This window comes from Geospiza fortis, unplaced genomic scaffold, assembly GCF_000277835.1.
Source record: "Geospiza fortis unplaced genomic scaffold, GeoFor_1.0 scaffold183, whole genome shotgun sequence".
NCBI classification, from domain to species: Eukaryota; Metazoa; Chordata; class Aves; order Passeriformes; family Thraupidae; genus Geospiza; species Geospiza fortis.
In genome coordinates this window covers 1,024,390-1,045,642 of record NW_005054447.1, presented here as the reverse complement: position 1 = coordinate 1,045,642, position 21,253 = coordinate 1,024,390, and positions in this window count along the sequence as shown.

Genomic DNA, 21,253 nt, shown 5'->3' with positions numbered 1-21,253 from the left:
GAGCGGCTCCATCCGTGCTCGCCATCCTCCCGTTCAGCAGAGCCGCCGAGGTGCAGGAGGCCTCTGGTGCACAGGGACAGGCAGGGAGCCAGCAGGGACTTTTCCATCCCCAGCCTCCACGGAGACAGACACCTGTGTCCCTCCTCTCTGCCGGGCCGTTTTTAGCAGCCGTAATTACACCCTTTCAATCTATGTATAAATAACTGGAATTCCGGGCAAAATGTCGGGTTGCTTGATTTACATCCCCAGTGAGCCGATAAGGTTGCAGCAAGGATAAATCACGGCAGAAGTGCACACTCAGAAGATCTCAGAGGAAGAGAGAGAAACTTCTCCTCCCCCCCACCCCGCTCTGCCATTACTCATGCTTGTTTGTAAAGTGGCCAGGATAGTTTTGGCATTAAACAAACATTGTGTGATTGCCCAAGTATTCCATCACTGTCCTAAGTGCCCATGGAGAGTTGCAGGAAGAAGGCACTTGTTTTCCCTGCCTGCTTCTGTTTTCAGCCCCCCAAAGGCAGAGCTGTAGAGGCGCTTGCTGGATGAGGGCTGCTGCCAGGGGTCCTGGTCCCATCACCCCACCGACCCCTTGGCCTCTCCACGCAAGGCTGGAATTTTCAGAGGCAGCCATGCAGGACCCACTGAGGGTGGGGAATGTGCTTTGGTCCCCATGCAGGACCCACTGAGGGTGGGGAAGGTGGTTTGGCTCCCCAGGCCCCCAGCCCTGCAGCGTTACCTGCACCTGCTGCATGTCTGCCCAGCTGGCAGCGTGGCGGGGCTGCAGCGGGAGACGGACGAGTCCGTCCTGGAGGTTTTTCAAGTGGAGATTAACCACTGAGTAGGTTGTTTTTATTTAAGATGCCATATGTCTCTTCCCTCTAAATATCTCTTCCATCAGATACCGCTGTGATTCCCACTCTGCCTCCCAACCCTGCCTTTGAGACACTATTGCAAACACTTCATAAAACCGTGTTAGATGGGAGATGGGAAATGCTTTGAAGCTCCTTCTGCCCCCTCTCTGCAGACGCCAGACCCGACGCGTGCGCAGCGGCCCTGCCCAGCCCTGCCCAGCCCTGCCCAGCCCTGTCCAGCCCTGCCCAGCCCCATAGTGGCCAGGGAGTGGACACTGCTCCCAGTCCAGGTCGTGGCACCCATTTGGCTCCTGTGACTCATTGGATTACGCTGCAAAATCCCTTCTCCTCCTGCTAAAGGGGATAGCAGCGTTATCCTCTTCCCCTGCTGTGAGCTTCAATATATCAAGGATTGTGAGGCACTTAGTGCTATGTAAATGGGAGACGTATCAGCTGTGCCTCAGATAAATGAATTTCACTTAGATTGATGGGTGTGAAGCACTTCCAAAATTAGGCCTATTCTTCTTAAATCAAACAGTTTCCCCAAGCCAGTTCAGCTCCATTGATGTAGAGGAAGTCATCAAGCTGCGATTCATCATCGAGCTCAATCACAGACCTTCAACACGCTGACCCACTGTGAGCTTCCTCCTCTTGGCAGGGGGAGAGGAGTTTGGCCGGGCACAGGTGGAGCAGGACCCTTCTTCTCCTCCATGCTTGGGTCATCCACAGCTTGGGCTGCAAACCCCTCTGCTTGTTCTGACCCTTACACCGAACCGTCCTTATGCCCTTAAATGTTCTGTAACACCACAAACGTCGTTTCATTCAGCCAGCAAAGAGTAAATCCCTCATGCGTAGGAGCACCACCAAACTGCAGCTCACTGAGTAACTCTGTAGTAAACCCACCAAGGGGTTGTAGCAGTTTCTTTGCCTGTTTGGTGGGGCTGCCACCCATCCCAACCCCACGGGTGCTGGAGGGGAGCGGGTCTGCAGGCAGCCTGTCCTCTCCAGGCTGGCAGCTCTCCTCTTCCCTGTGCCAAAGCCCAGCACCTCCTGCCTGCAAGGATCTGTCTGGTGTTTATGCGCAGAGCAGCTCAGCTCCCTCCAACTTTTTAACTGCAGATAATCAACAAAGCTGGGCAAATAATTTAGCGCGTGTAATTTATTCTATGAATTTTGATCCTTTGCCCACAAGCAGCTTGTGCTGCTCACCAAGGTATTGGTGCTATGGAATTATGCAGGGGAGCTGCCGCCTTGGCCCGGGGCTGGCTCAGCCGGCTGGCAGCGAGCAGGACACCCTGATCATGGCAGTGCTGGCCTGGGATGTGTCCTCCTCCCCCAGGGGCCTCACTCGTGTGGCATTTGTCCTGCTGGTGGCCTGGGAGGAGTCCCACCTCAGAGGGCAGGTGAGCGTTGTTAGCAGAACTGTCCCCACACACCGAGGACAGCGGTTCCCATCCCCAGTCCAGGATTAGGCATCCAGAGGGGAGCTACAACCACCCAGCAGCTGAGTGATTGTCGAAACACAGCCACATCATCCGTGTGTTTGTACCAAACTGCCCCACACTGCCATTAAATGAGGCTGAGTATCCCTGGGAGCGGCAGCAAGCACAGCTGGGATGTTTGTCCCCGTTGGCAGTGGAAGGAGATGCTGCTGCTGCTGCTGCCTCACGCGTGGCCACCGTGCCAGTGACGAGCTGGCCCGAAATTCCGCCGTGGGAGCTGCAAAGTGTTTCGTGGTGCTTTGGGCCGTGTTTGCAGCATGCCTCGTGTCCCTTGGGCCGGTCCCTGGGCCGGGCTGGTGCTCCCTTGCCTGCTGTCAGCCTTGGGGCAGCCATGGGGACACAGCCACGGCCACACACAGCCCTGACGCTGTCCCCACCTCTGCTCCGCTCCGTCCAGCAGCGCCTTTGTGTCTGACAGGAGCTGGGAGAGCTGACGCAAGTTTTCATTAACAGTTCCTCCGAGGTGGGAGTTAACGTGTTTGCAGAGAGGATGTGTGGCTGTAAATCATCCCGGGCCCCGTCCCTGGCTGTTTGCCACCGCTGGCGGCAGGGCATGCACGCGGCTGTCACTCCGTGGATGCCCTCCAGCCCCTTGCTTTATCTCCTAAACATTGCAATCTTGTCGTCGGCAGCAAGAGCTACAGCCCTTCAACTTAAATGTGCCTGCCAAGAAAAATGTTGATTTTTTGCCTCCACCTACCTTCAGATATCTGATTAATTCAATGCAAGGAGCAAGGAATAAAGTTGGGGTTTTTTTTAAAGCTGAATACAGAAACATTGATGTAGAAAACCACTGTGGCTGTTAGAGCTGCCTGGTGACTGAGACAGCCTTAGAATGCATTTTAGCTTGACTTGGCATGCTGGCTTTGAGGAGCTAAATGGAGAACTGAACTAATCCCAGGTCTTAATGAATAATGTTCAAATCCAACTTTCATTTTCCAATGCGTCCATACATTCAAGAATGACTCACAAGGTGTTTGTTGTGCGGTGGAAGAATAGCCAAGCTGGGAAGGGTATTTTTATGTGTTTGTGAATCATTGTATATGATATTTTCCTCCACTGTGCCTTTCTGTCCTGGCAGTTTTCTGCAGAGAAATCCATTCAGCTGCACTGGAAATGTAGGCACTTTATAGAAAATCTTTAATAGCACCAGCACAAATGGATGGCTCTTATTTCCTCCCCACAAAGTGGCGATTTGCAAAACCACCGCTAACAAATAGTTACCCTCCTCCCCCAAACCATCGAACAGAGGCCGATGGAGCCACCTCCTGCCTCATGGGTTGGGCAGAGCCTGGCAAAGGGACAGAACCTTGTGTCCCCCTGGGTCTCCAAAGGCACAGCCATCCATGGATGGGGACATGGGAGTAGTGTGGGATGGCCCAGCCCTCTCTCCTGGTGCCCATGGGATGGTCCAGCCTGGTGTCCCACTGCCCAAGGGATGGCCCAGCCCGCTCTCCTGCTGCCCAGGATGGGTGCAGGGGCCAGATGAGCACATGGCTGCACAGGTGTCAGTGTCTGTGCACACACACATGGAAAAGAGAGACAGGAACTGCCCGGATCCCTTCCAGCTCGCTCCGTCCTGGCTCCCGTGCCTGTTTGTTTTCTGGTACACTCGTCTTGCTGGAATTTTTAACATTTAATTAGTTGAGCCAGCTGCTTCTGCTTTGCAAAGGGCTGGGCAGTTCTGCCTGGTTTCAAAGGCGGCTTTCTTTGTTCCCAGGATCCATCCAGGCTCTGGTGGAGGCACAGAGCCCGGTCCCCTGGTCCCAGCGCTGCTCCTCGGAGCACGGCGCTCCCGTGGCTGGATCAGGGACAGGCTGGGAGCTGCAGGCTCTGCCCAGCGCTGCCAGCCAGGGCTCCAGCCTGCCTGGGATCGCAGCGGAGCTCAGAGCTGCCATACATCCCCTCTCCATCCCTCTCCACTGAACTGCAGCTGAGAGCAACCTTCTGCTGCACAGATGATTGTCCCTTGGAAGCGGCATGGAAAGCAGAGTGCTCATGGAGGAGGAGAAGGGGGCTGGAGGGCTGAGGACAAGCAGCTCTGGGCATGGCCACACTCCCTTCCTGAGCCACCCTTCCTCACCTGGCAGAACCCTCCCTCCTTCCCCAGTGCCCACCCAGCCCTGCAGGGGCACGGAGGCACTGCCCAGCCCTGGAGGGGCACAGAGCCACTGCCCAGCCCTGCAGGGGCACAGAGACACCACCCAGCCCTGCAGGGGCACAGAGCCATCACCCAGCCCTGGAGGGGCACAGAGACACCACCCAGCCCTGGAGGGGCACAGAGCCATCACCCAGCCCTGCAGGGGCACAGAGCCATCACCCAGCCCTGCAGGGGCACAGAGACACCACCCAGCCCTGGAGGGGCACGGAGCCACCGGCCCCATCAATGGCTGCAGAACAGCCCGTGGGTTCTGGGGGAGCTGGGGCTGCAGCCTGGTTATCGCCACCGCTCATGGGAACACTTCTGAGGCATTTGCCTGCAGAAAAAGTCCGAGTGCCTCAAATGTCAGGTGTCAGCAAAGCCTTTCTGCAGCCCTGCCCGCTCCCCTCTCCCGCCTCAAGCGACACAAAGGCCCCTGCACGGTTCTATTCAGCCCAGATACCATCTCCAGCCTTTAAAGCCAGAGAAGTTTGCCTGCAAATAGCGTCGTGATCTTTATTCCAATCGTTCTAATCATTCCTTTTCCCCCCGGGAAATAAATTTTTAATTGTTCTTATTCTTCCATAGCACCTTTGAAGTGCTTTTACATTCAAAGTCCAGGATAGAAGAATACTTTAAACTTTCCAATTTTCAGACCCCGGCAAACCCATCGCTTCTGACATAAACAAACAAAGCCCAAACATGTTTAATGAAACAGTTTCAGTTTTTAAAATGAACGATTTTGTTTTGATCAAAAAGCCATTTGTAGCTCCAATCCCGAAGACGTTTTCCCAAAATCCATTTAAGCCAGCTCTAAAAACCTCTTTGCAGAGAGAGGTGTGACGTAGGCTTGTTTGCCAGCCTGGATTTGCTTCCCCTCATTAGAGCTGCCAGAAGTGAGACCTGGCGTTTGGGGGGATGGAGGCCTCCTGTGCTGGTCACAGGTGCTTCCCCTGATGGGGGGGACAACAGCAGAGCCTGGAAAACTGCATCCAGGAAACAAAAATGTGCATTTTCCCTCCCTTGGGAAACACCAGGGAACAAACCGATCATTTTCTCCCGTATCCCAGTCCTTACATCTCTGATCCCATGCGGGGATTTCAGTCCCGGCCGCACCTCCCGCTGCTGCCACATCCAGCTCTGGGCTGGGGCCAACAGCCCCGCTCTGGATGGACTAAAAATTCATTTCCAGCAGGGGCTGCATCCCAAAGTGCTGTGCATGCAGTTGCTGCTGCCAGCGAGCTCATTAGCACAGACCTGCCCAGCCAGCGAGCCGGGAACAGCCCGGCCACGGCTGCTGAGGGGCACCAAGCGCTGCCACCTGCCCGGCCAGGGGACAGCAGCCACCTCCCGAGGCCGGGCCAGCGACACGGGGCAGGGCCGAGGGCTCTGCAGGGCGGTGCAGCAAAACCTGGGGCTGTTTCTGCACGAGCAAAGCTGGGACTGTTCGAAGGAGCCGGAGCTGCCCCAGTGCGAGCAGGAGCATCCCCTCGCTGTGGCTTCCCCTGCATCCCTTGCAGGACCCGCAGGTTATCCCTGCACGGAGCCCTGAGGAAGTCCCTGCAGCTGCTCGGGAGCTCCAGGGAGCGGTCCCTTGTCACCATCCATGTCACCCATCCTTGTCACACCTCTGCTCCTCCCTCAGTGATCACCCTCCAACCCTGCCCTGGCGGTGCCTGCGGCTGCGGCAGAGCCGGGAGCATCATCTCCCTGCTGTGGCAGAGCTATCAGCATCATCCCCAGCTCCAGCAGGGCCATGAGCATCATCCCCAGCTCCAGGAGCATCATCCCCAGCTCCAGCAGGGCCATGAGCATCATCCCCAGCTCCAGGAGCATCATCCCCAGCTCCTGCAGGGCCATGAGCATCATCCCCAGCTCCAGCAGAGCCACGAACGCTGTCCCCCCTCCCCGGCTGCCCAAACACAGCACAAGCTCAGTCCAAGGAGCTGCCTGAGGCTGGTCACCGTGTTGCTGCAGGGCTACACCCGTTATCGCTCCTCTGGCACCGCTGCCCTTCCAAGTGGCTCAATAAAAGCAGAAAAAAGAGCAGTAAAGTCGAGTGGAAACAAATCCAAGAGGGTTTGGCAGATCTGAGTTATGGGAAGAGATGAAGGAGCTGAACACACAGGCCTGTGAGGGAGGACACATGTTCCTCCTGTGCTCTCCAGCCTGGAGCGGTGCCGTGCTCCAGCTGTGGGGACAGCAGGATGAAACTGCAGGCACGGATGTGTGCAGCTGAATCCACCTCTCCCCAGGCAGACAAACAGGTTGCTTTGAGGGGTTTTCATTTCCTCCATCGCACAGCAGCCATGTGCCTTTCATACTGGGAGCCTTTAAACACTCTGGGAAGCAGTTCCAACGTGTTCTGTGGGCACGGGGAGATAACAGAGAGCTCTCAAGGGACCTTGTGTGGCAGGGAAAGTTCAATCCTTGTGCTGCATCCTGCACTCACCGGGGCCTGCGCCTCAGCATCCCACCCACTCCTCATTCCAAATCGCCCTCAGTGCTTTCCTGGGGCTTCCTCTGATGGAGCGCTCAGGGCTGAGGAGCGGAGCCAGCCCAGGAGCGAGGCACAGCCCTTGGCTCTGGGCGCAGGGGGCTGCTCTGCCTGCTGCAGAGGGGAGCAGGCGGCGGCTCCCGCTCAGCGCCCACGGGCACAGAGGCTCTGCCGAGCTATTTTTATCCCCAACATTGCAGAACAAGAAGCAGCTCCAGGCAATTGTCTGTTTTCTTTCTATTTTTTCCCCTCCTTGTCTCTCTCCTCAGATCTCTCCCCGGGGAGCCAGGGCAGCAGGGCTGTTTCAGGAGGAGAGGGGCTCCTTTCTGAGCACTGGGGACACTCCAGCCAAACCTGGGGCTGTGCCCGTGCCCTGCGGGATCCCGGAGCAGCCGAGCCGAGCTGCCTCTCTTTGCAGAGCACAGCAGAGGAGGATGGTGTCTCACACAGCGAGGAAAATCGCCCCCCGTTGCTGCTGTGCCTCGGATGCAGCCGCAGGTGGAGGCGCCCAGGTGAAGGTCACCTGTGGGCTGGAATGTGAAACAGCCGGGCCGGGGCTGGCACTTCCCTCCCGGAGCATCCCCGTGGTGCTGAGCGGCCCTGGGGCATTTGCAGGGGATTTGGCTGCTCTGTGCCATGCCAGCAGCCGATCCCTGCTGCTAATTGCATCCACGTTATCAGTGGTCCAAAGCAAAGGCTGATTTGAGCCCCGTTTCTATGGGAGGCGGCACTGCTGATGCACAGCCGTGCACACGCTTTGTACAGCCTCAGACAGCACGGCTTGACATGAAACAAGCCTACACAAAAATAAATTGTATTGTATTTAAATATTCCTTAAGTCATTTTAATGTATTTAAGTCTTAATTCATCTTCTCAAAGTCCCTTTTCCCGACACTAATGTGATGTATTTGACAGAAAGATGAATGACGTTATTAAAGAGCCTCTCTGGCAAATTTCAGTAATAAAATCTCCCCTTCCCCCCTGCCTCTCTCCTTTTCCACACACGCAGACCTCTGCTTCCTTCATGCTCACAGATTACTCCTGCTTACTGAAAGGCACTCCAGAACAGCTCCTGAGCCCTTCCCACAGGGATTGTTTAACCTCCATGCCAAGGGACGGGACCTGGCTGTGCTGTGCCGTGTGCCCCTGGTGAGAGGAACCTCCCACGTTCAGGGATCCAGGTACCCTCCTCATCCTCATCCTCATCAGGGCCCTCAGCCAGGCAGTGTGAGGGTGCCAGGGACACCCAGCCTGAGCCTGGCCTTCCTCCACACCACCCCCACACAGACAGGCTTTTCTCTTTGCAAGTTTTGCCCTTTGCCCTGAACAGGAGGAATTTTGCTAACTTTATCTTCCAAAGCCCGGCGCAGAGCAGAGAGGAGAATGGAAGAATGTCATGACCTCATCCATCTGACCCGAGCAGCAGAGGCTGCAGCCTGGAACGCTCCCATTTCTGCCCGGGATGAGTGGGGTGGCAGGCACAGAGCTGTCAGTCCTGCCCTGGCTCCCAGCTGGGCTGGGGCTGAAGCAGCAGCACGTCCTGGGGGTCCTGCCCTGATCCCACGGCTCAGAGGGATAACAGATGAACAGGGGGATTGCACGAACAGCTCAGGGCCACTGAGGCAGTCGGGGTGCCAGGCTGGAGGGCAGAGCTGCCCCACAGGATTGGCAGCACTGAGGGAATTCCCATGGAGAGCGGGCACTGCTGAGGCACCGGCTCACGCTGGGTGACACCAGGGCCGACCCCTCTGCAGGAGCACCCTGCCTGCAATGAAGACAAGATCTGCTGCTCTCTGGCTGTTTAGACTCTCCAAAGCTTCAGTGATCTACCTAGATTAGGCCTCAACAAGCTGAATTTCTGCTCCAGGTAGTGCAGCTGCTCCTCGCTGAATAAAACATGCGCTCACGCTGCTGCGCCCCGAAGACGAGCTCCGAGAAACCTTTTATTTCTCTCTCTATTCATGCACACGCTGATTTTTTGGCAAACACCTGCAAAGAGGGGCCCTGCTTGTTGTTCCTCTCAGGTGGTTCCATGCAGGGAGTGACGCTGCTGTTTTCCAAAGCTTCCCAGAGCTCGGGAGTGCTGAGGCACCCGCGGGTCCTGCTCTGTGCTGCCTTCCCGAGGAAGGCACTCCCAGCGTGGAGCAATCCCACACAGGCTGGGATGGCTGCGGTTCCCAGGGCTCCTGAGCACCAGGGGAATGCCAGGGATGATGGCAGCACAGCTGAAATGTGACAGCCAGAGCAGGCAGCTCTGGGGTGGGATGGGATGGGATGGGATGGGATGGGATGGGATGGGATGGGATGGGATGGGATGGGATGGGTGGGGTGGGATGGCATGGCATGGCATGGCATGGCATGGCATGGCATGGCATGGATATTCCAGCCTGTCTCTATGTGCCAGGGGAGCAGCTCCGTGTTCCGGGCTGTGTTTGCACACCCACACCCCCAGGACGAGCATTGTCTGTGTCCTCTGAACTCGCCAGGAGCCTGAAACTCCTGTGCAGCGCTGCAGCAAGAGAGAGCCTTTCCATAAACACGCCGAGATCTGTTTGGCATCCGCTCCCATAATGACACAGCAGCTCATTACAGCCTGTGACATCCCACTGTAAACAGAACACTCTGCAACCCTGTAATTTCGGGAGCTAGATCAGGTACTCATGTGCTTGCATAATCCAAAACACAGTGGCTTTCTAGCTGAGTTTTCCTTTTCTTTTTCCTTTTTTTTTTTTCTTCTTTTTGCTGGCTTTCCATGTCTTCTCTTCTGGTTGACATGGTTACAGGATCCTGAGGATGGGGTAACAGGAGATACATGGGTCTGGGTAGACTCGGAAACCCACTGATGCCTGCAGGAAAAGCAGGAAAAGCAGGAAAAGCAGGAAAAGCAGGCTGCTTTGAGACAATTCAGCTGCTTTTTCTTCTTCCATGTTTCTCCCTCTGTTTCTTAATTCCAAAGAGATTCACACAAAGACATCGCTTTCTTCCACCCACTGCTGCCTTTTCCTTGGCCAATCTCGTAATTCCCTGCTTGTGCCATCATCATCATCACCTTGCTGTGACTCACTGCCCTGGCAGAGGAGACCCAGGTGGGTCCAGAACTGGTGGTGGGAGTGAGGGCTCACAAAGAACAGAGATGCAGGCAGAACTGCTCCTAAATTGAATGTTTTTCACGGTTCTTCCTAGCAGCGTCTGCAGTACTTGGAGATTATTCTCTCCCGGGGGGCTTCATAAAAGCTGTAAATACTCCAAATAGCTTTCAAGGTTGGCCTTGTGACAGTTCAGCTCCTCAGAAAATTTATGCTAATGTGCTGCTCCGTCACCATCCAGGAGCTCTCGTGTTTGTGCCTTCCCAGGAAAGATTTCAGGTCGCGATGTTTTGCTAAAAGTTAAATACACCCAGGCTTTGAAGCTGAGATCTCCTGGTAGTGGCTCCCTTCCACCACATCCCATCTCCAGGGTTTGTTTAAAGTCCACAAATCCAATTTTGCAGGAGCCCTGAGCGCTGCTGGGGTGGATGGGCTGGGATGCTGTGCCCCTCGTGCTGCTGCACAGGCTCCTCCAGGCTGCTGAAGCCCTGTAGGGTGCGTTTCCACCAGCTTTCCCTTGCACACCCCTGGAGCTGAGGCCAAGCGCCTCAAGCCTTGCAGAAGGCAGCAGACAAGGGAGTTCTGAGAGGGCTCCTGCAGAAGGAGGAGCAGGAGGGTGTGAATCCCATGGCTGGGGCACAGCTCAGGCACTAAAAGGGAAATAGATCAGGGAGAAAACACAGGGAAGTGGCAAAGCTGCAGTGGATTGGGGGCTCCTGGAGGTGGATGGATGGATGGAGGAGCATCCACGGCTTCTCTCCACAGCAGAGCGCGTGGGTAAGGGCAGTGCTGGCAGGGCCAGCCTGGAGCACAGCCAGGGCTGCGGGGTGGCCCCGGGGGAGCGGCGCCGCCACCACACCAGGAGCTCCAGCCGAGCCCAAGGCTCGAACCGTCCTCCCTTCTGAGATGGGTTTGCAGCTCCCCTTGGTGGAGGGAAGTGGGGGGACAAGGGACAGCCTGCCCAAAACCGGGGGAAGGACTTTGGGTTCCATGGAAAGAGAAGGACTCCAGTCCTCCCCAGAAGCCATTTCAGCAATCCAGAAGCTCACAGGGTCTGGGGATCCATGGATCAGTCTCCAGTGCGGGATGTTGTGTACGGGTGTCTCACTACAGTGGTTTCTGCAGCAACCCGATCCTTTCATCCTGGTGAAAACCAAAGTGCTGAGGTTGCAGAGAATCCCAGCTGCCCCAGGAAGCCCTGCTGGGCTCAGCTCTGCAGCAGGGCCCTGTTCGGGGGGCTCCAGCTTCCTCTCAGGGTCAGGGTTAGTGCTGGAATTCCTCTCTGCCTGTCCTTCTGTGGTGCCCTTTGCCATCAGCCCTGCTGGTGTCCATGGTGACATTTGGCATTCAGGTGTGCCAGGAACGCGATGCCATCAGCCCCCGTTGGTGTCCATGGTGACATTTGGCTTTAGGAACGCCCTCCCATGGGATGAGGCGCCTCCCACATCCATCAGAGCGGCTGAACCCCCAGCAGGGCAGGGCTGGGGTCCCCCAGGACTCTGCTGAGCCTGTGGCCCTGGGGACAAGGAGCAGTTCGAGGTTTCCTGCAGAAGGAAGAGCTCCATCAGAGGAAAAGCCTCTTGTGAAGGTGCAGCTCTGTGGGAATAACACCCCAGGCCCGTGCCCAAGGGCAGATCCAGCTGCAGCATCCCCCCAGGGCCAGACTCTGCTCTGGAGCACACCCAGGAGTGCCCAGAATTAACAGATCTGCATTGATTTTTTGTTTAACTTCCCATTTATTACAGCGCTGTGGATAGAGATTGACTTCTGTCGTTGGTGTTTGTTACTGCTGCACCTGCCTTCCAACGGCAGCCCAAGGTAAATGAATCATGGGCTGGGAGCTCTGCCTGGCTGCGCTGGGGCTCCCAGGGCCATCCCTGGGATCTGGGATGCACCTTGGAGCCCTGAGGCTCTCCCTGGGTCCAGCCCCACGGCTGGCAGGAGTCAGAGCAGGCCGGCACCTCCCTCCCCAGGCAGCTCATTAATAATCATTAATAATCATTAATAATAATGAATATGCATCCCTGGCATGCCCTCAGCCCCGGTGGAAGTGCTGATCCTGATTGATCAGGGTGCTGGGCCGAGCTCCCCAGCTCTGCTGGGCCCTCACCTAATGAGTGCAACACGCAGGAAAGAGGGGAATCACTCTTGACACTGGGATTATATCTCTGCCAACAGCATCAATATTCTATTAAAGATATGTGATAATATAGCACTAATTGCCAATGGAGGGCCATTAAAGGCAGCCTACAAACAGCGCTTCGATCTCACCTTTCAGATTAAAAACACCGCAGTGATTTCCTGTTCCTCCTGCTCGATTCCTGTGCTTTCTGCCCATGCATAATGCAGCAATGCAAATTGCCAGCCGGTGCCCGGGCTGCTGCCTTCCCTGCCATCCAAGGGGAAGGGATTCCTCAGCCTGGAAGGAGGCAGGGAGGACGTAAATCCTGTCCCCAGGCCAAGAGCAGGCTGGGGGAAAGTCCTTTGCCATTCCCATTTGGCCAAGGGCCTAAGGGCATCATCACAATTGGCCAGCAAGGAGGGGAAAACAACTTGTGTGGGAAGAAGCAGGAGCAGCCCGGCCCTGCCAAGGCCTGGTGATTCCTCACTGAGCCTTTGCCTCTGCCAGATCAGCAAATCCCCATCTCCACAAGGAGCACTCGCTGATTTACTGCCCCCTCTGTGCCAGGCGCTGCGAGGCTTGAGTGTGTCTGGGGCAGGAACAATCTGGTTTGGACCTTCCAGGGCTTCAGGGCTTGGAGACATTGGCCTCAATTCAAAGATGGTTTGGATTCCTGTGTTTTTTCCTAAGGCTGTGCAGGGCAGGCAGCCCACGCCAGTGGTCACAGAGTCAGTGAGTTTGAAACAAAGACATGAACTCCAAAAACCTCATCCTGCAGGGGCACAGCCACCGCTGCCATCAAGCCTCAGTGCCCACAGCCTCGGAATGGTTTGCAGAATGAGGGACTGAAAGGCAAAACCAGGCTCGGGGGCATCCCCACCTGCAGCAGGCACAGCCCCCTGGAGATGGAGCTCCTGGGGAGAACAACCAGAGCGTTCCAGCCGAGGAGGGAAGAGGAGGGAGCACTTTGCTGAGCAGAAACAGGAATTGGAACCTCCCTGTGCTCCCAGCTGCTGATAACGGCTCAGCAATGCTCTGGGAGCACGGAACTGAGGGGCTGGTGTGAAATGGATGTGCAGGGATGGAGTGGATGAACCTCCCCTGGCAGGGCATGACCGAGGGTCTGCATCACCCTCGCTGCCAACGCCTCTCCAGGGCAGCCCTGGCACAGGGAGCTCCCTGAACATTCATTTCCAGAGGTGCCAGCTGTGCATTATTGTAATGAGACCCAGGAATATTCTCTCAGTTCCACCAGCTATAGATTGAAGCTGCAAAGAGAAATCGTCTGAACCTCCATCTGATCAATCTTGTCAAAACACGCTCATTTAATCCCTTACAAATGAAAGGAAGATGTGTTTAAAATGTCATCCTTGGGGTCTGGGAGCCCCGTTCCTATAAATCAGTCAGCCCAGGCAAACCGTGTTATTTAGGAGCTCTCTGACAGCAGATGTGCCAGAGACATTTTTAAACTATGCACACAAGTTTTACATCACCTCAGATGGGAAATTATTCCCTTTTTCCTTCCGTTTTACCTTCCCATGACTAAGGAGCAGCGCGGGGAGGGGGGAGATGGGTGGGGCGATGTCACACAGGGACCGGGAACACCCCAGATGTGCCAGCAGGGACGGGAGATGTGTCAGGCAATGCCTTGCCCTGGCTCCAGCACTCAGCTGTGCCCGGGTCCCCAGGCCAGGGACTCGCCTGGTGACACCACCCAGGAGCAGCAGCTGGGGAGAAGAGTGCTGCCCTCACCCACAGCAGGGTCCCTGCTCTGCAGCACCAGCTGCTCTCCAAAATAAACAGCCTGGGAACGTTTCTGTGCCAGGAAGGATTGACCTGCAGCCCTGCCATGGGCTGGGCAGAGCTGGGAGATGGAGTTTTCTTCTCTCTGCTGGGCCAGGAGCTTCACCTCCTGAACTTCATTTAGCTCCTGGGTTTGGTGCCCTGCAGCCCTGCCAGAGGGGAGCTGGCAGGCAGCCCTGATACCCCTCCAGCTGCCCAAAGGAACCCACAGCACATCCCACAACAAGAGCCTGACCCCAGGGGATCCGGGTTTGGGACCCCCCCAATGTCCATTTAGCACTAAAGATGTTTGACAGCTGTGACAATGGACAGGGATCTGTTGGCTTCTTTATTGGTCTTGAAGGTGCTTGTATTTAAAACAATTTGTTAGTCTCCCCATGATTTACTGCTGCACTGGAAAATGGGGCTGAGTATTGATTCTTTGCCTTTTCTATCGCAAATGGGTGTAATGTTTTATAGTATGTCAGAATAATAGCACTGGGCACTTTATCAATGTCAAATGTTAAAAATGATCAGCTATTGTGATGTAGGAGATTAAATATGAAAGCTTGATGGGTATATAAAAGCAAAATGGCAATAATAAAGGGATTTTTTATGTTCAACTCGTTGCTCTCCCAAATCTACCTGGGGAGCCATTAGAGCCAATGTGCCGCTCAGTGACACATCACCATGGGTTAAAGGATGGCAAAGTGCTGGCTTGGGCTCCCATGGAGCCTTTGTGTTGCCCAGCTGGTTCAGGAGCCAGAAGTCAAATCCTGCCCTTCCCTGCCAGGGCTCTGCAGAGTTTTGTGTCCTCTGAGCTGTGCATAAACCCAAAGCTTGGAGCTGGGAGTCCCATCAGGCATCCCAGAGCCAAGCAGCCTCTCCGAGCCCTTCTCTGCCCAGGGGGAATGGGAGGAGGAGCTCTGTGCTCCCCAGAGCCACCAGGAGCACGGAGCTCCTCCATGGAGAAAGGCACAGGGAGGACAGGCCAGGTTTTGTGCAGAGGGAGCTTAGGGACTGCGAGGCTGCAGAGCCTGAGGGATGCAGGGCATGGTGCAAACAGAGCCCTCGATGATGAGCCCAGAGCAGACCAGAAAATTGCATGTTTCCCATTGTTCCCACCCTCTTGTGGGAGCCCAGACGAGCAAATTAATTGCAGAGTCACTTAATGCATTGATTGGAGGAGCTGCAGGAACTGGTGCCAAGCAGTTGGCGAGGACACGACCCCGGCACCACAGCAGGATGCAGCTCCCTCTAGAAGCACTTGGCAGGATGTGAGCTACCCCTACATGGGATTTTTTAAACTCACAACGCGAAGACCTTTCCATGAGGACATCCTCAAGACTAACTGGTTCTTAAATGTTTAACATCTGAAGCAGAAGCATCTGCGCCTTCGCTGCGCACCAAGCCCAGCGCGGTGAGCGGAGCTGGTTTCAGCTGGCTGCTCCAGCAGCTGTGCCAGAGCCCGCTGAGCAGAGAGGCACAAGGAGCTGTTTCGAGAGCAGAGAAGAGCTTCCTGCAGCACAAGTGCAAGGTGGAAACCTCCAGAGGAGTGTGGACTCGGTGAGCAGGAAAGAGCCTCACCTCCGCACCCCGCTCTGTGCTCCCTCGCTGCCCTGTGCTCTGCTCCAGAGGAATTGCTGCAGGTCTGCCAGCAGCCACCTCTCTGCAGCCCTGTTATCTAACACTGCTAAAAATAACCCTTCCCCGTGCTCCTGCCCTCCCCGCAGCACTCAGAGCTCCCCTCAGCACTCGGAGCTCCCAGCACAGACCTTTTATAGCCACGGCAGGGCTCATTCCTGCAGCCTGAGCAGATCCTGCTCGTGGCCAACAGCTGGGCCCCTCCAGCAGCCCTGGGCCCCTCCATCAGCCCTGGGCTGCCCTCAGCTCCTGAACACCATGGGGGGCATGCTGGGGGTGCCAGGGAGGGGGTACAGGATGTGCCATGGAGGGGATGAAGGATGTGCCATGGATGGGACACAAGCTGTGCTGTGGATGGGACACAAGCTGTGCCATGGATGGGGTGCAGGCTGTGCCATGGAAGGCACACAAACTGTGCCAGGGATGTGCCATGGATGGCACACAGGCTGTGCCATGGAGGGCACACAGGCTGTGCCAGGGATGTGCCATGGATGGCACACAGGCTGTGCCAGGGATGTGCCATGGATGGCACACAGGCTGTGCCATGGAAGGCACACAAACTGTGCCAGGGATGTGCCATGGAGGGCACACAGGCTGTGCCAGGACCATCGCCACGGCAGCAGCTGTCAGCAGCAGCGCCAGGGTGGGGCCGGGGTTTCAGTGCCAGTTCCTGGCAGGGTGACAGCTCTGTGGGCTGCCAGCTCAGCTCAGCTCCTGCCCCAGCCCAGGAGCAGAGCCAGGACGCCGCTGTGGCTGGCACAGCCCTGTGCTGCAGACACAGACGCTCCCTGAGCCCGACACCCTGCAGGGAATCAGCTGCTGGGGCTGCCTCTGATCCATCCCCGAGAGCTCCTGCTCCCCACGTCAGACAAAACAGCCAGAAAGAGGAGGGAAGAATTCCAGAGCTCCATCACTACAGGCAACTCCCCCTAGAATCATTAACGGTCTCACCAAGAAAGCACCAAAAACAGCCTTGCAATTCCTGAAGCCTGGACTCCAATTAATTTTTTTTTGAGTTGTCGTAAGCAAGAGGAAAAAAATCTGCACAGGCAGGACAAATGTTCTCCTAATTACCTAAACACTTTATTAACCAACGCTAATTAAAGCATTTCTTGGAGTCTGACAAATGTCTGGAATTACTCAATTTAGAAGTTAGTTTTGTCTCCTGTAATTTATACAGCAATGGAAAGTTGGGAAGGGGGGGAATATCTTTCAACTAATGTTTTTTTTATTAAAGCTGACAGCAATAATTAGTTATTTGCTACTAATGGGGTGGCCCCTGGAGGGAAATTTGCTGAGATGGATGGCTTGGGCTCACGCCAGAAGTAATTGGTGTGAGCCTTGGTCAGGGCTGGCAGGGCGTCCCGAATGCAGCCAGGGCTGTGATCCAGCCCTGCCTTGCAGCCCCAGCTCTGAGCTCCAGCCCTGCCTTGCAGCCCCAGCTCTGGAGATGGAGCCTGGCACAGGTGGCAGCAGGAAGCCAGGCTGGAACTCGGGAATTGCAGCTGGGGCTTGCAGGGAGCTCCCCTTTCTCTGGGAATAAGGGGTTGGTGTTGTGCCACCCTGGTGGGCAGCTGCTGGTAGGTAGAAGGGATCCACAATTAAAACTTCCATTTCTTTTCTTCCAGAGAATAGCTGGCTGTGTTTTTCAGGGGCGAGTGGAAAAGGTTTGGGCCTGGATGTAAAACTGTGCCAGAGAAGAGAAGAGAAGAGAAGAGAAGAGAAGAGAAGAGAAGAGAAGAGGAGTTGAGTTTAATGCTGAGCACTTACCATGGGTTTTTACTTCACTGTTTCTCATCACTGGAGTCAACTGACTCCAGCTCTCCTTAAAAGTAGGTTTCTGGTTTCCACAGACAAAGAAAAACCCCAATCACAGGAAACTAATGAGGTCTGCAGGTTCAGAAATCAGAATGCAAAGAAAGAGGATCCAGATTTTCTTTTCATCTCCTTTTTTTGAGCTTGACATATAATTTTGAATGCTCACGTTGTCAATACCTTTTGTTTCTCATCCTTCCTATAAACTGCAAATGATCCAATTATAGAGCAAAAGGAGCAGGAGAGGGGGAAAGCAAGAGGAATAGAATAATCTATGGGGGAAAGAAAGTATCTGAGGTGAAAAGCTAATGAAACAACAAATCCAAAGCAGTGCGGACAAATTCAAGGTGGTTTGGAGTCAGACAGGGAGGGGAGGGCAAGGCAAGGATCCCTTGGCCTCCTGCACCTGCACCTGGGCTCCTTCCCTCTGGCTGAGTCCTGAGCCCGCTGGGCTCCATCTGCCAGGGCAGGACAGGGAGCAGGCTGTGGGCACTGCTGTGGGCACTGCTCTGGGCACTGCCCTGGGCACTGCTGTGGGCACTGCTGTGGGCACTGCTCTGGGCACTGCCCTGGGCACTGCCCTGGGCACTGCTGTGGGCACTGCTGTGGGCACTGCTGTGGGCACTGCTCTGGGCACTGCCCTGGGCACTGCCCTGGGCACTGCCCTGGGCACTCCAGATTTTCTTTTCATCTCCTTTTTTTGAGCTTGACATATAATTTTGAATGCTCACGTTGTCAATACCTTTTGTTTCTCATCCTTCCTATAAACTGCAAATGATCCAATTATAGAGCAAAAGGAGCAGGAGAGGGGGAAAGCAAGAGGAATAGAATAATCTATGGGGGAAAGAAAGTATCTGAGGTGAAAAGCTAATGAAACAACAAATCCAAAGCAGTGCGGACAAATTCAAGGTGGTTTGGAGTCAGACAGGGAGGGGAGGGCAAGGCAAGGATCCCTTGGCCTCCTGCACCTGCACCTGGGCTCCTTCCCTCTGGCTGAGTCCTGAGCCCGCTGGGCTCCATCTGCCAGGGCAGGACAGGGAGCAGGCTGTGGGCACTGCTGTGGGCACTGCTGTGGGCACTGCTGTGGGCACTGCTGTGGGCACTGCTCTGGGCACTGCCCTGGGCACTGCCCTGGGCACTGCTCTGGGCACTGCCCTGGGGTTCCCACGGGAGCCTGGCCTGTGCAGAGCCCTGGGAGCTCCCACCATAGGAACAGACTGAGATGCTGCATTCAGACTGCTGCATCCCCTCCTGGGAAAGCTGCAGACCCCTCCCCATCGCTGTCCCTCCAGGGAAATGCCCACGCTGGCAGCTGGGCAAGGGCAGAGTCCCTGTGTGCAGCCCGGCCTGCCCCGTGGGAACACCACACTGCAGCTCCCTGCAGGCTGCCCCGTGCTGCACAGCCCCACAGACACCAAAAAGGCAGCCCAGGAGCAAAAAATCACCCTCACTTTATTTTAAAGCTTTTAAGGGAATATTGTGAAGAATGGAAAGGGGTTTTGATCTTTCTTTTTTCCCCAAACTCAAAAGAGAAAAAAAAAAAAAGCTTTTAAAATAAATAGCTGACAATGTCTCTTATTTGAGTAATTCTTTGCCAGCAATAAATGTGTCACTCTAAAGTGCTTTATTTAGAAATAAAAAAATGTTTTTCTTTGTAGAGTGCTCCACGTTACAGCAAGTTACAGGCTGGGAACGAAATCCTCCTCCTCGCGCTGCATCCCCCTCCCTGCGAGATACATTCATATATTCTCCTATAATCTGATCTAGGTTATAAAAATATAAAAAAAAGAGAAAAAATAGAGAGACATCTGGCTCTCCCACACATCTGACATTTCCCTTTATGCCTGGTTTAACTTTTTTATGACTGCCTGGGTTCGCTTCATTGGAGAATTTCTCCCTTCAAATGAGTTTCCTGTTTTATGCTGAAATTTTCCCTTAGACAAACGTGGTAATTTTTCAAGTTAAAATGTGTATGTTTTAAGCACTTAGGAAGTTTAAGGATCCGACTGACGGGGACATAAATCCCAGTTTATTCACTCTGGAGTCCCTGTGTCTAACCGATCCTTAAAAAAAAAAAAAAGAAGCAAGAATGAGCCTGGCATATTTTTTACTTGTTTTACAGTAGGAAAAAAAATAAGCCTCAAACTGTCAATCCAGGGAGTAATTTATTAGTGCCTGCTCACACTTCTGAGCCTTTCTGTGCAAATCCAGAGAAGGCAGCCCTCCCTAAGCACTCACTTTTCCAACAGGAGATGCAAAGGGGCCGATGGGGTCTCCCTGCTCTGGGCAGCTTCTCCTTAGGGAAGTGCCTGGGGAGTTCTGGCTCTGCCTGGGTACCACGGCATCTCTGCCAGCCTCCCTGGATGTCTCAGGATCCATGGGAGACACGGGAGACATCGTGGGATCATGTCCTGGACAGGACAGGAGCAGCCCTGGGGTTCACAATGAGGAGGAGGAGGAGGGAAAAGATACAATCAAAAAACAGAGGAAAACAAATGGCCGGAGCAGAGCAGGGAAGGAAAGCCTGTCATGGCCTGAGGTGGTGCTGAACGGTGCCTGCAGGTGCCTGGGCCCGCACTGGGGCTTTGGGAGCACAGGTGACACTGCCAGGAGCCCGTGTGGTGTCCCCAGGCTGGCCTGGGCCCCAAAGGACACCGAGGTGGGGACCCTTCCAGGGCAGCATGCCCAGAACCAGCCTCGGCAGCCAGGTAAAGCTCATTTCTGAAAGGCAGAGAGGCAAAACTTCAGGAAGAGCAGGAAGCCAGATTTGGAGAGATGCCCTCCTCCTCCCCCGAGCTTCATTCAGCAGCTCTGTGACCCGAGCACCCGAGCCCCTCCTCTGAGCCCCCTCCTCCGAGCCCCCAGCCCCACACCGGCACTCCCCCTCTCCATCCTGCCGGAATCTCCATGGATGCTGGCTGGCGAGCCGCCTGCCAGCCAGTCAGCGCAGGAATCAGGATCCGCTTCCCTGCAGCTATTCCGGCCCTGGCTGCGGGGAGAGGCAGCCGGGAGAGGCTCTGTGTGACAATGGCACTTCCATCCCATCCCCGCTCCTCCGCTGGGAACAAGGGGTCCTTGCTGCTGGGGGCTGGGAGGGCTCCCGTGTCCCCCTGCCCACCGCAGAGTGGCCTTAGGAGAGAGCAGCAGGGCCAGGGGCACCCAGTTCCCCTGCAGCTATTCCGGCCCTGGCTGCGGGGAGAGGCAGCCGGGAGAGGCTCTGTGTGACAATGGCACTTCCATCCCATCCCCGCTCCTCCGCTGGGAACAAGGGGTCCTTGCTGCTGGGGGCTGGGAGGGCTCCCGTGTCCCCCTGCCCACCGCAGAGTGGCCTTAGGAGAGAGCAGCAGGGCCAGGGGCACCCAGTTCCAGCACAGGCTCAGCTTCCAGGACCCATCCAAGTGCCTAATTAAATTTTCAGAGCGCTATGCTCGGGATATCCAACACAAATAGCTGCAGAAGCCAGAGGGAAACCAGGCTCAGCTTCCAGGACCCATCCAAGTGCCTAATTAAATTTTCAGAGCGCTAACTGCTCGGGATCCAACACACAGAGCTGCAGAAGCCAGAGGGAAAGCGGGGAAAGGATGGAGGGGGGTCGGGGGCAGAAAGGAGGGAGAAACCTAAAACAAATAAATTAATCAAACAAAAAAGCAGGGAGGGAAATAACAAAGGGAAAGTAAACTAAAAGCAGCAGCAGCCGTGGCCGCCAGAGCACTCATTAGCTGCGGGAGAGGAGGGAAGTGTCTCGCTGTCTGAGGCTGTCATCCGTCATCCTGACGAGCACTTAGGGAGTCGCGACCCCTTTCAGCATCGCCATCCA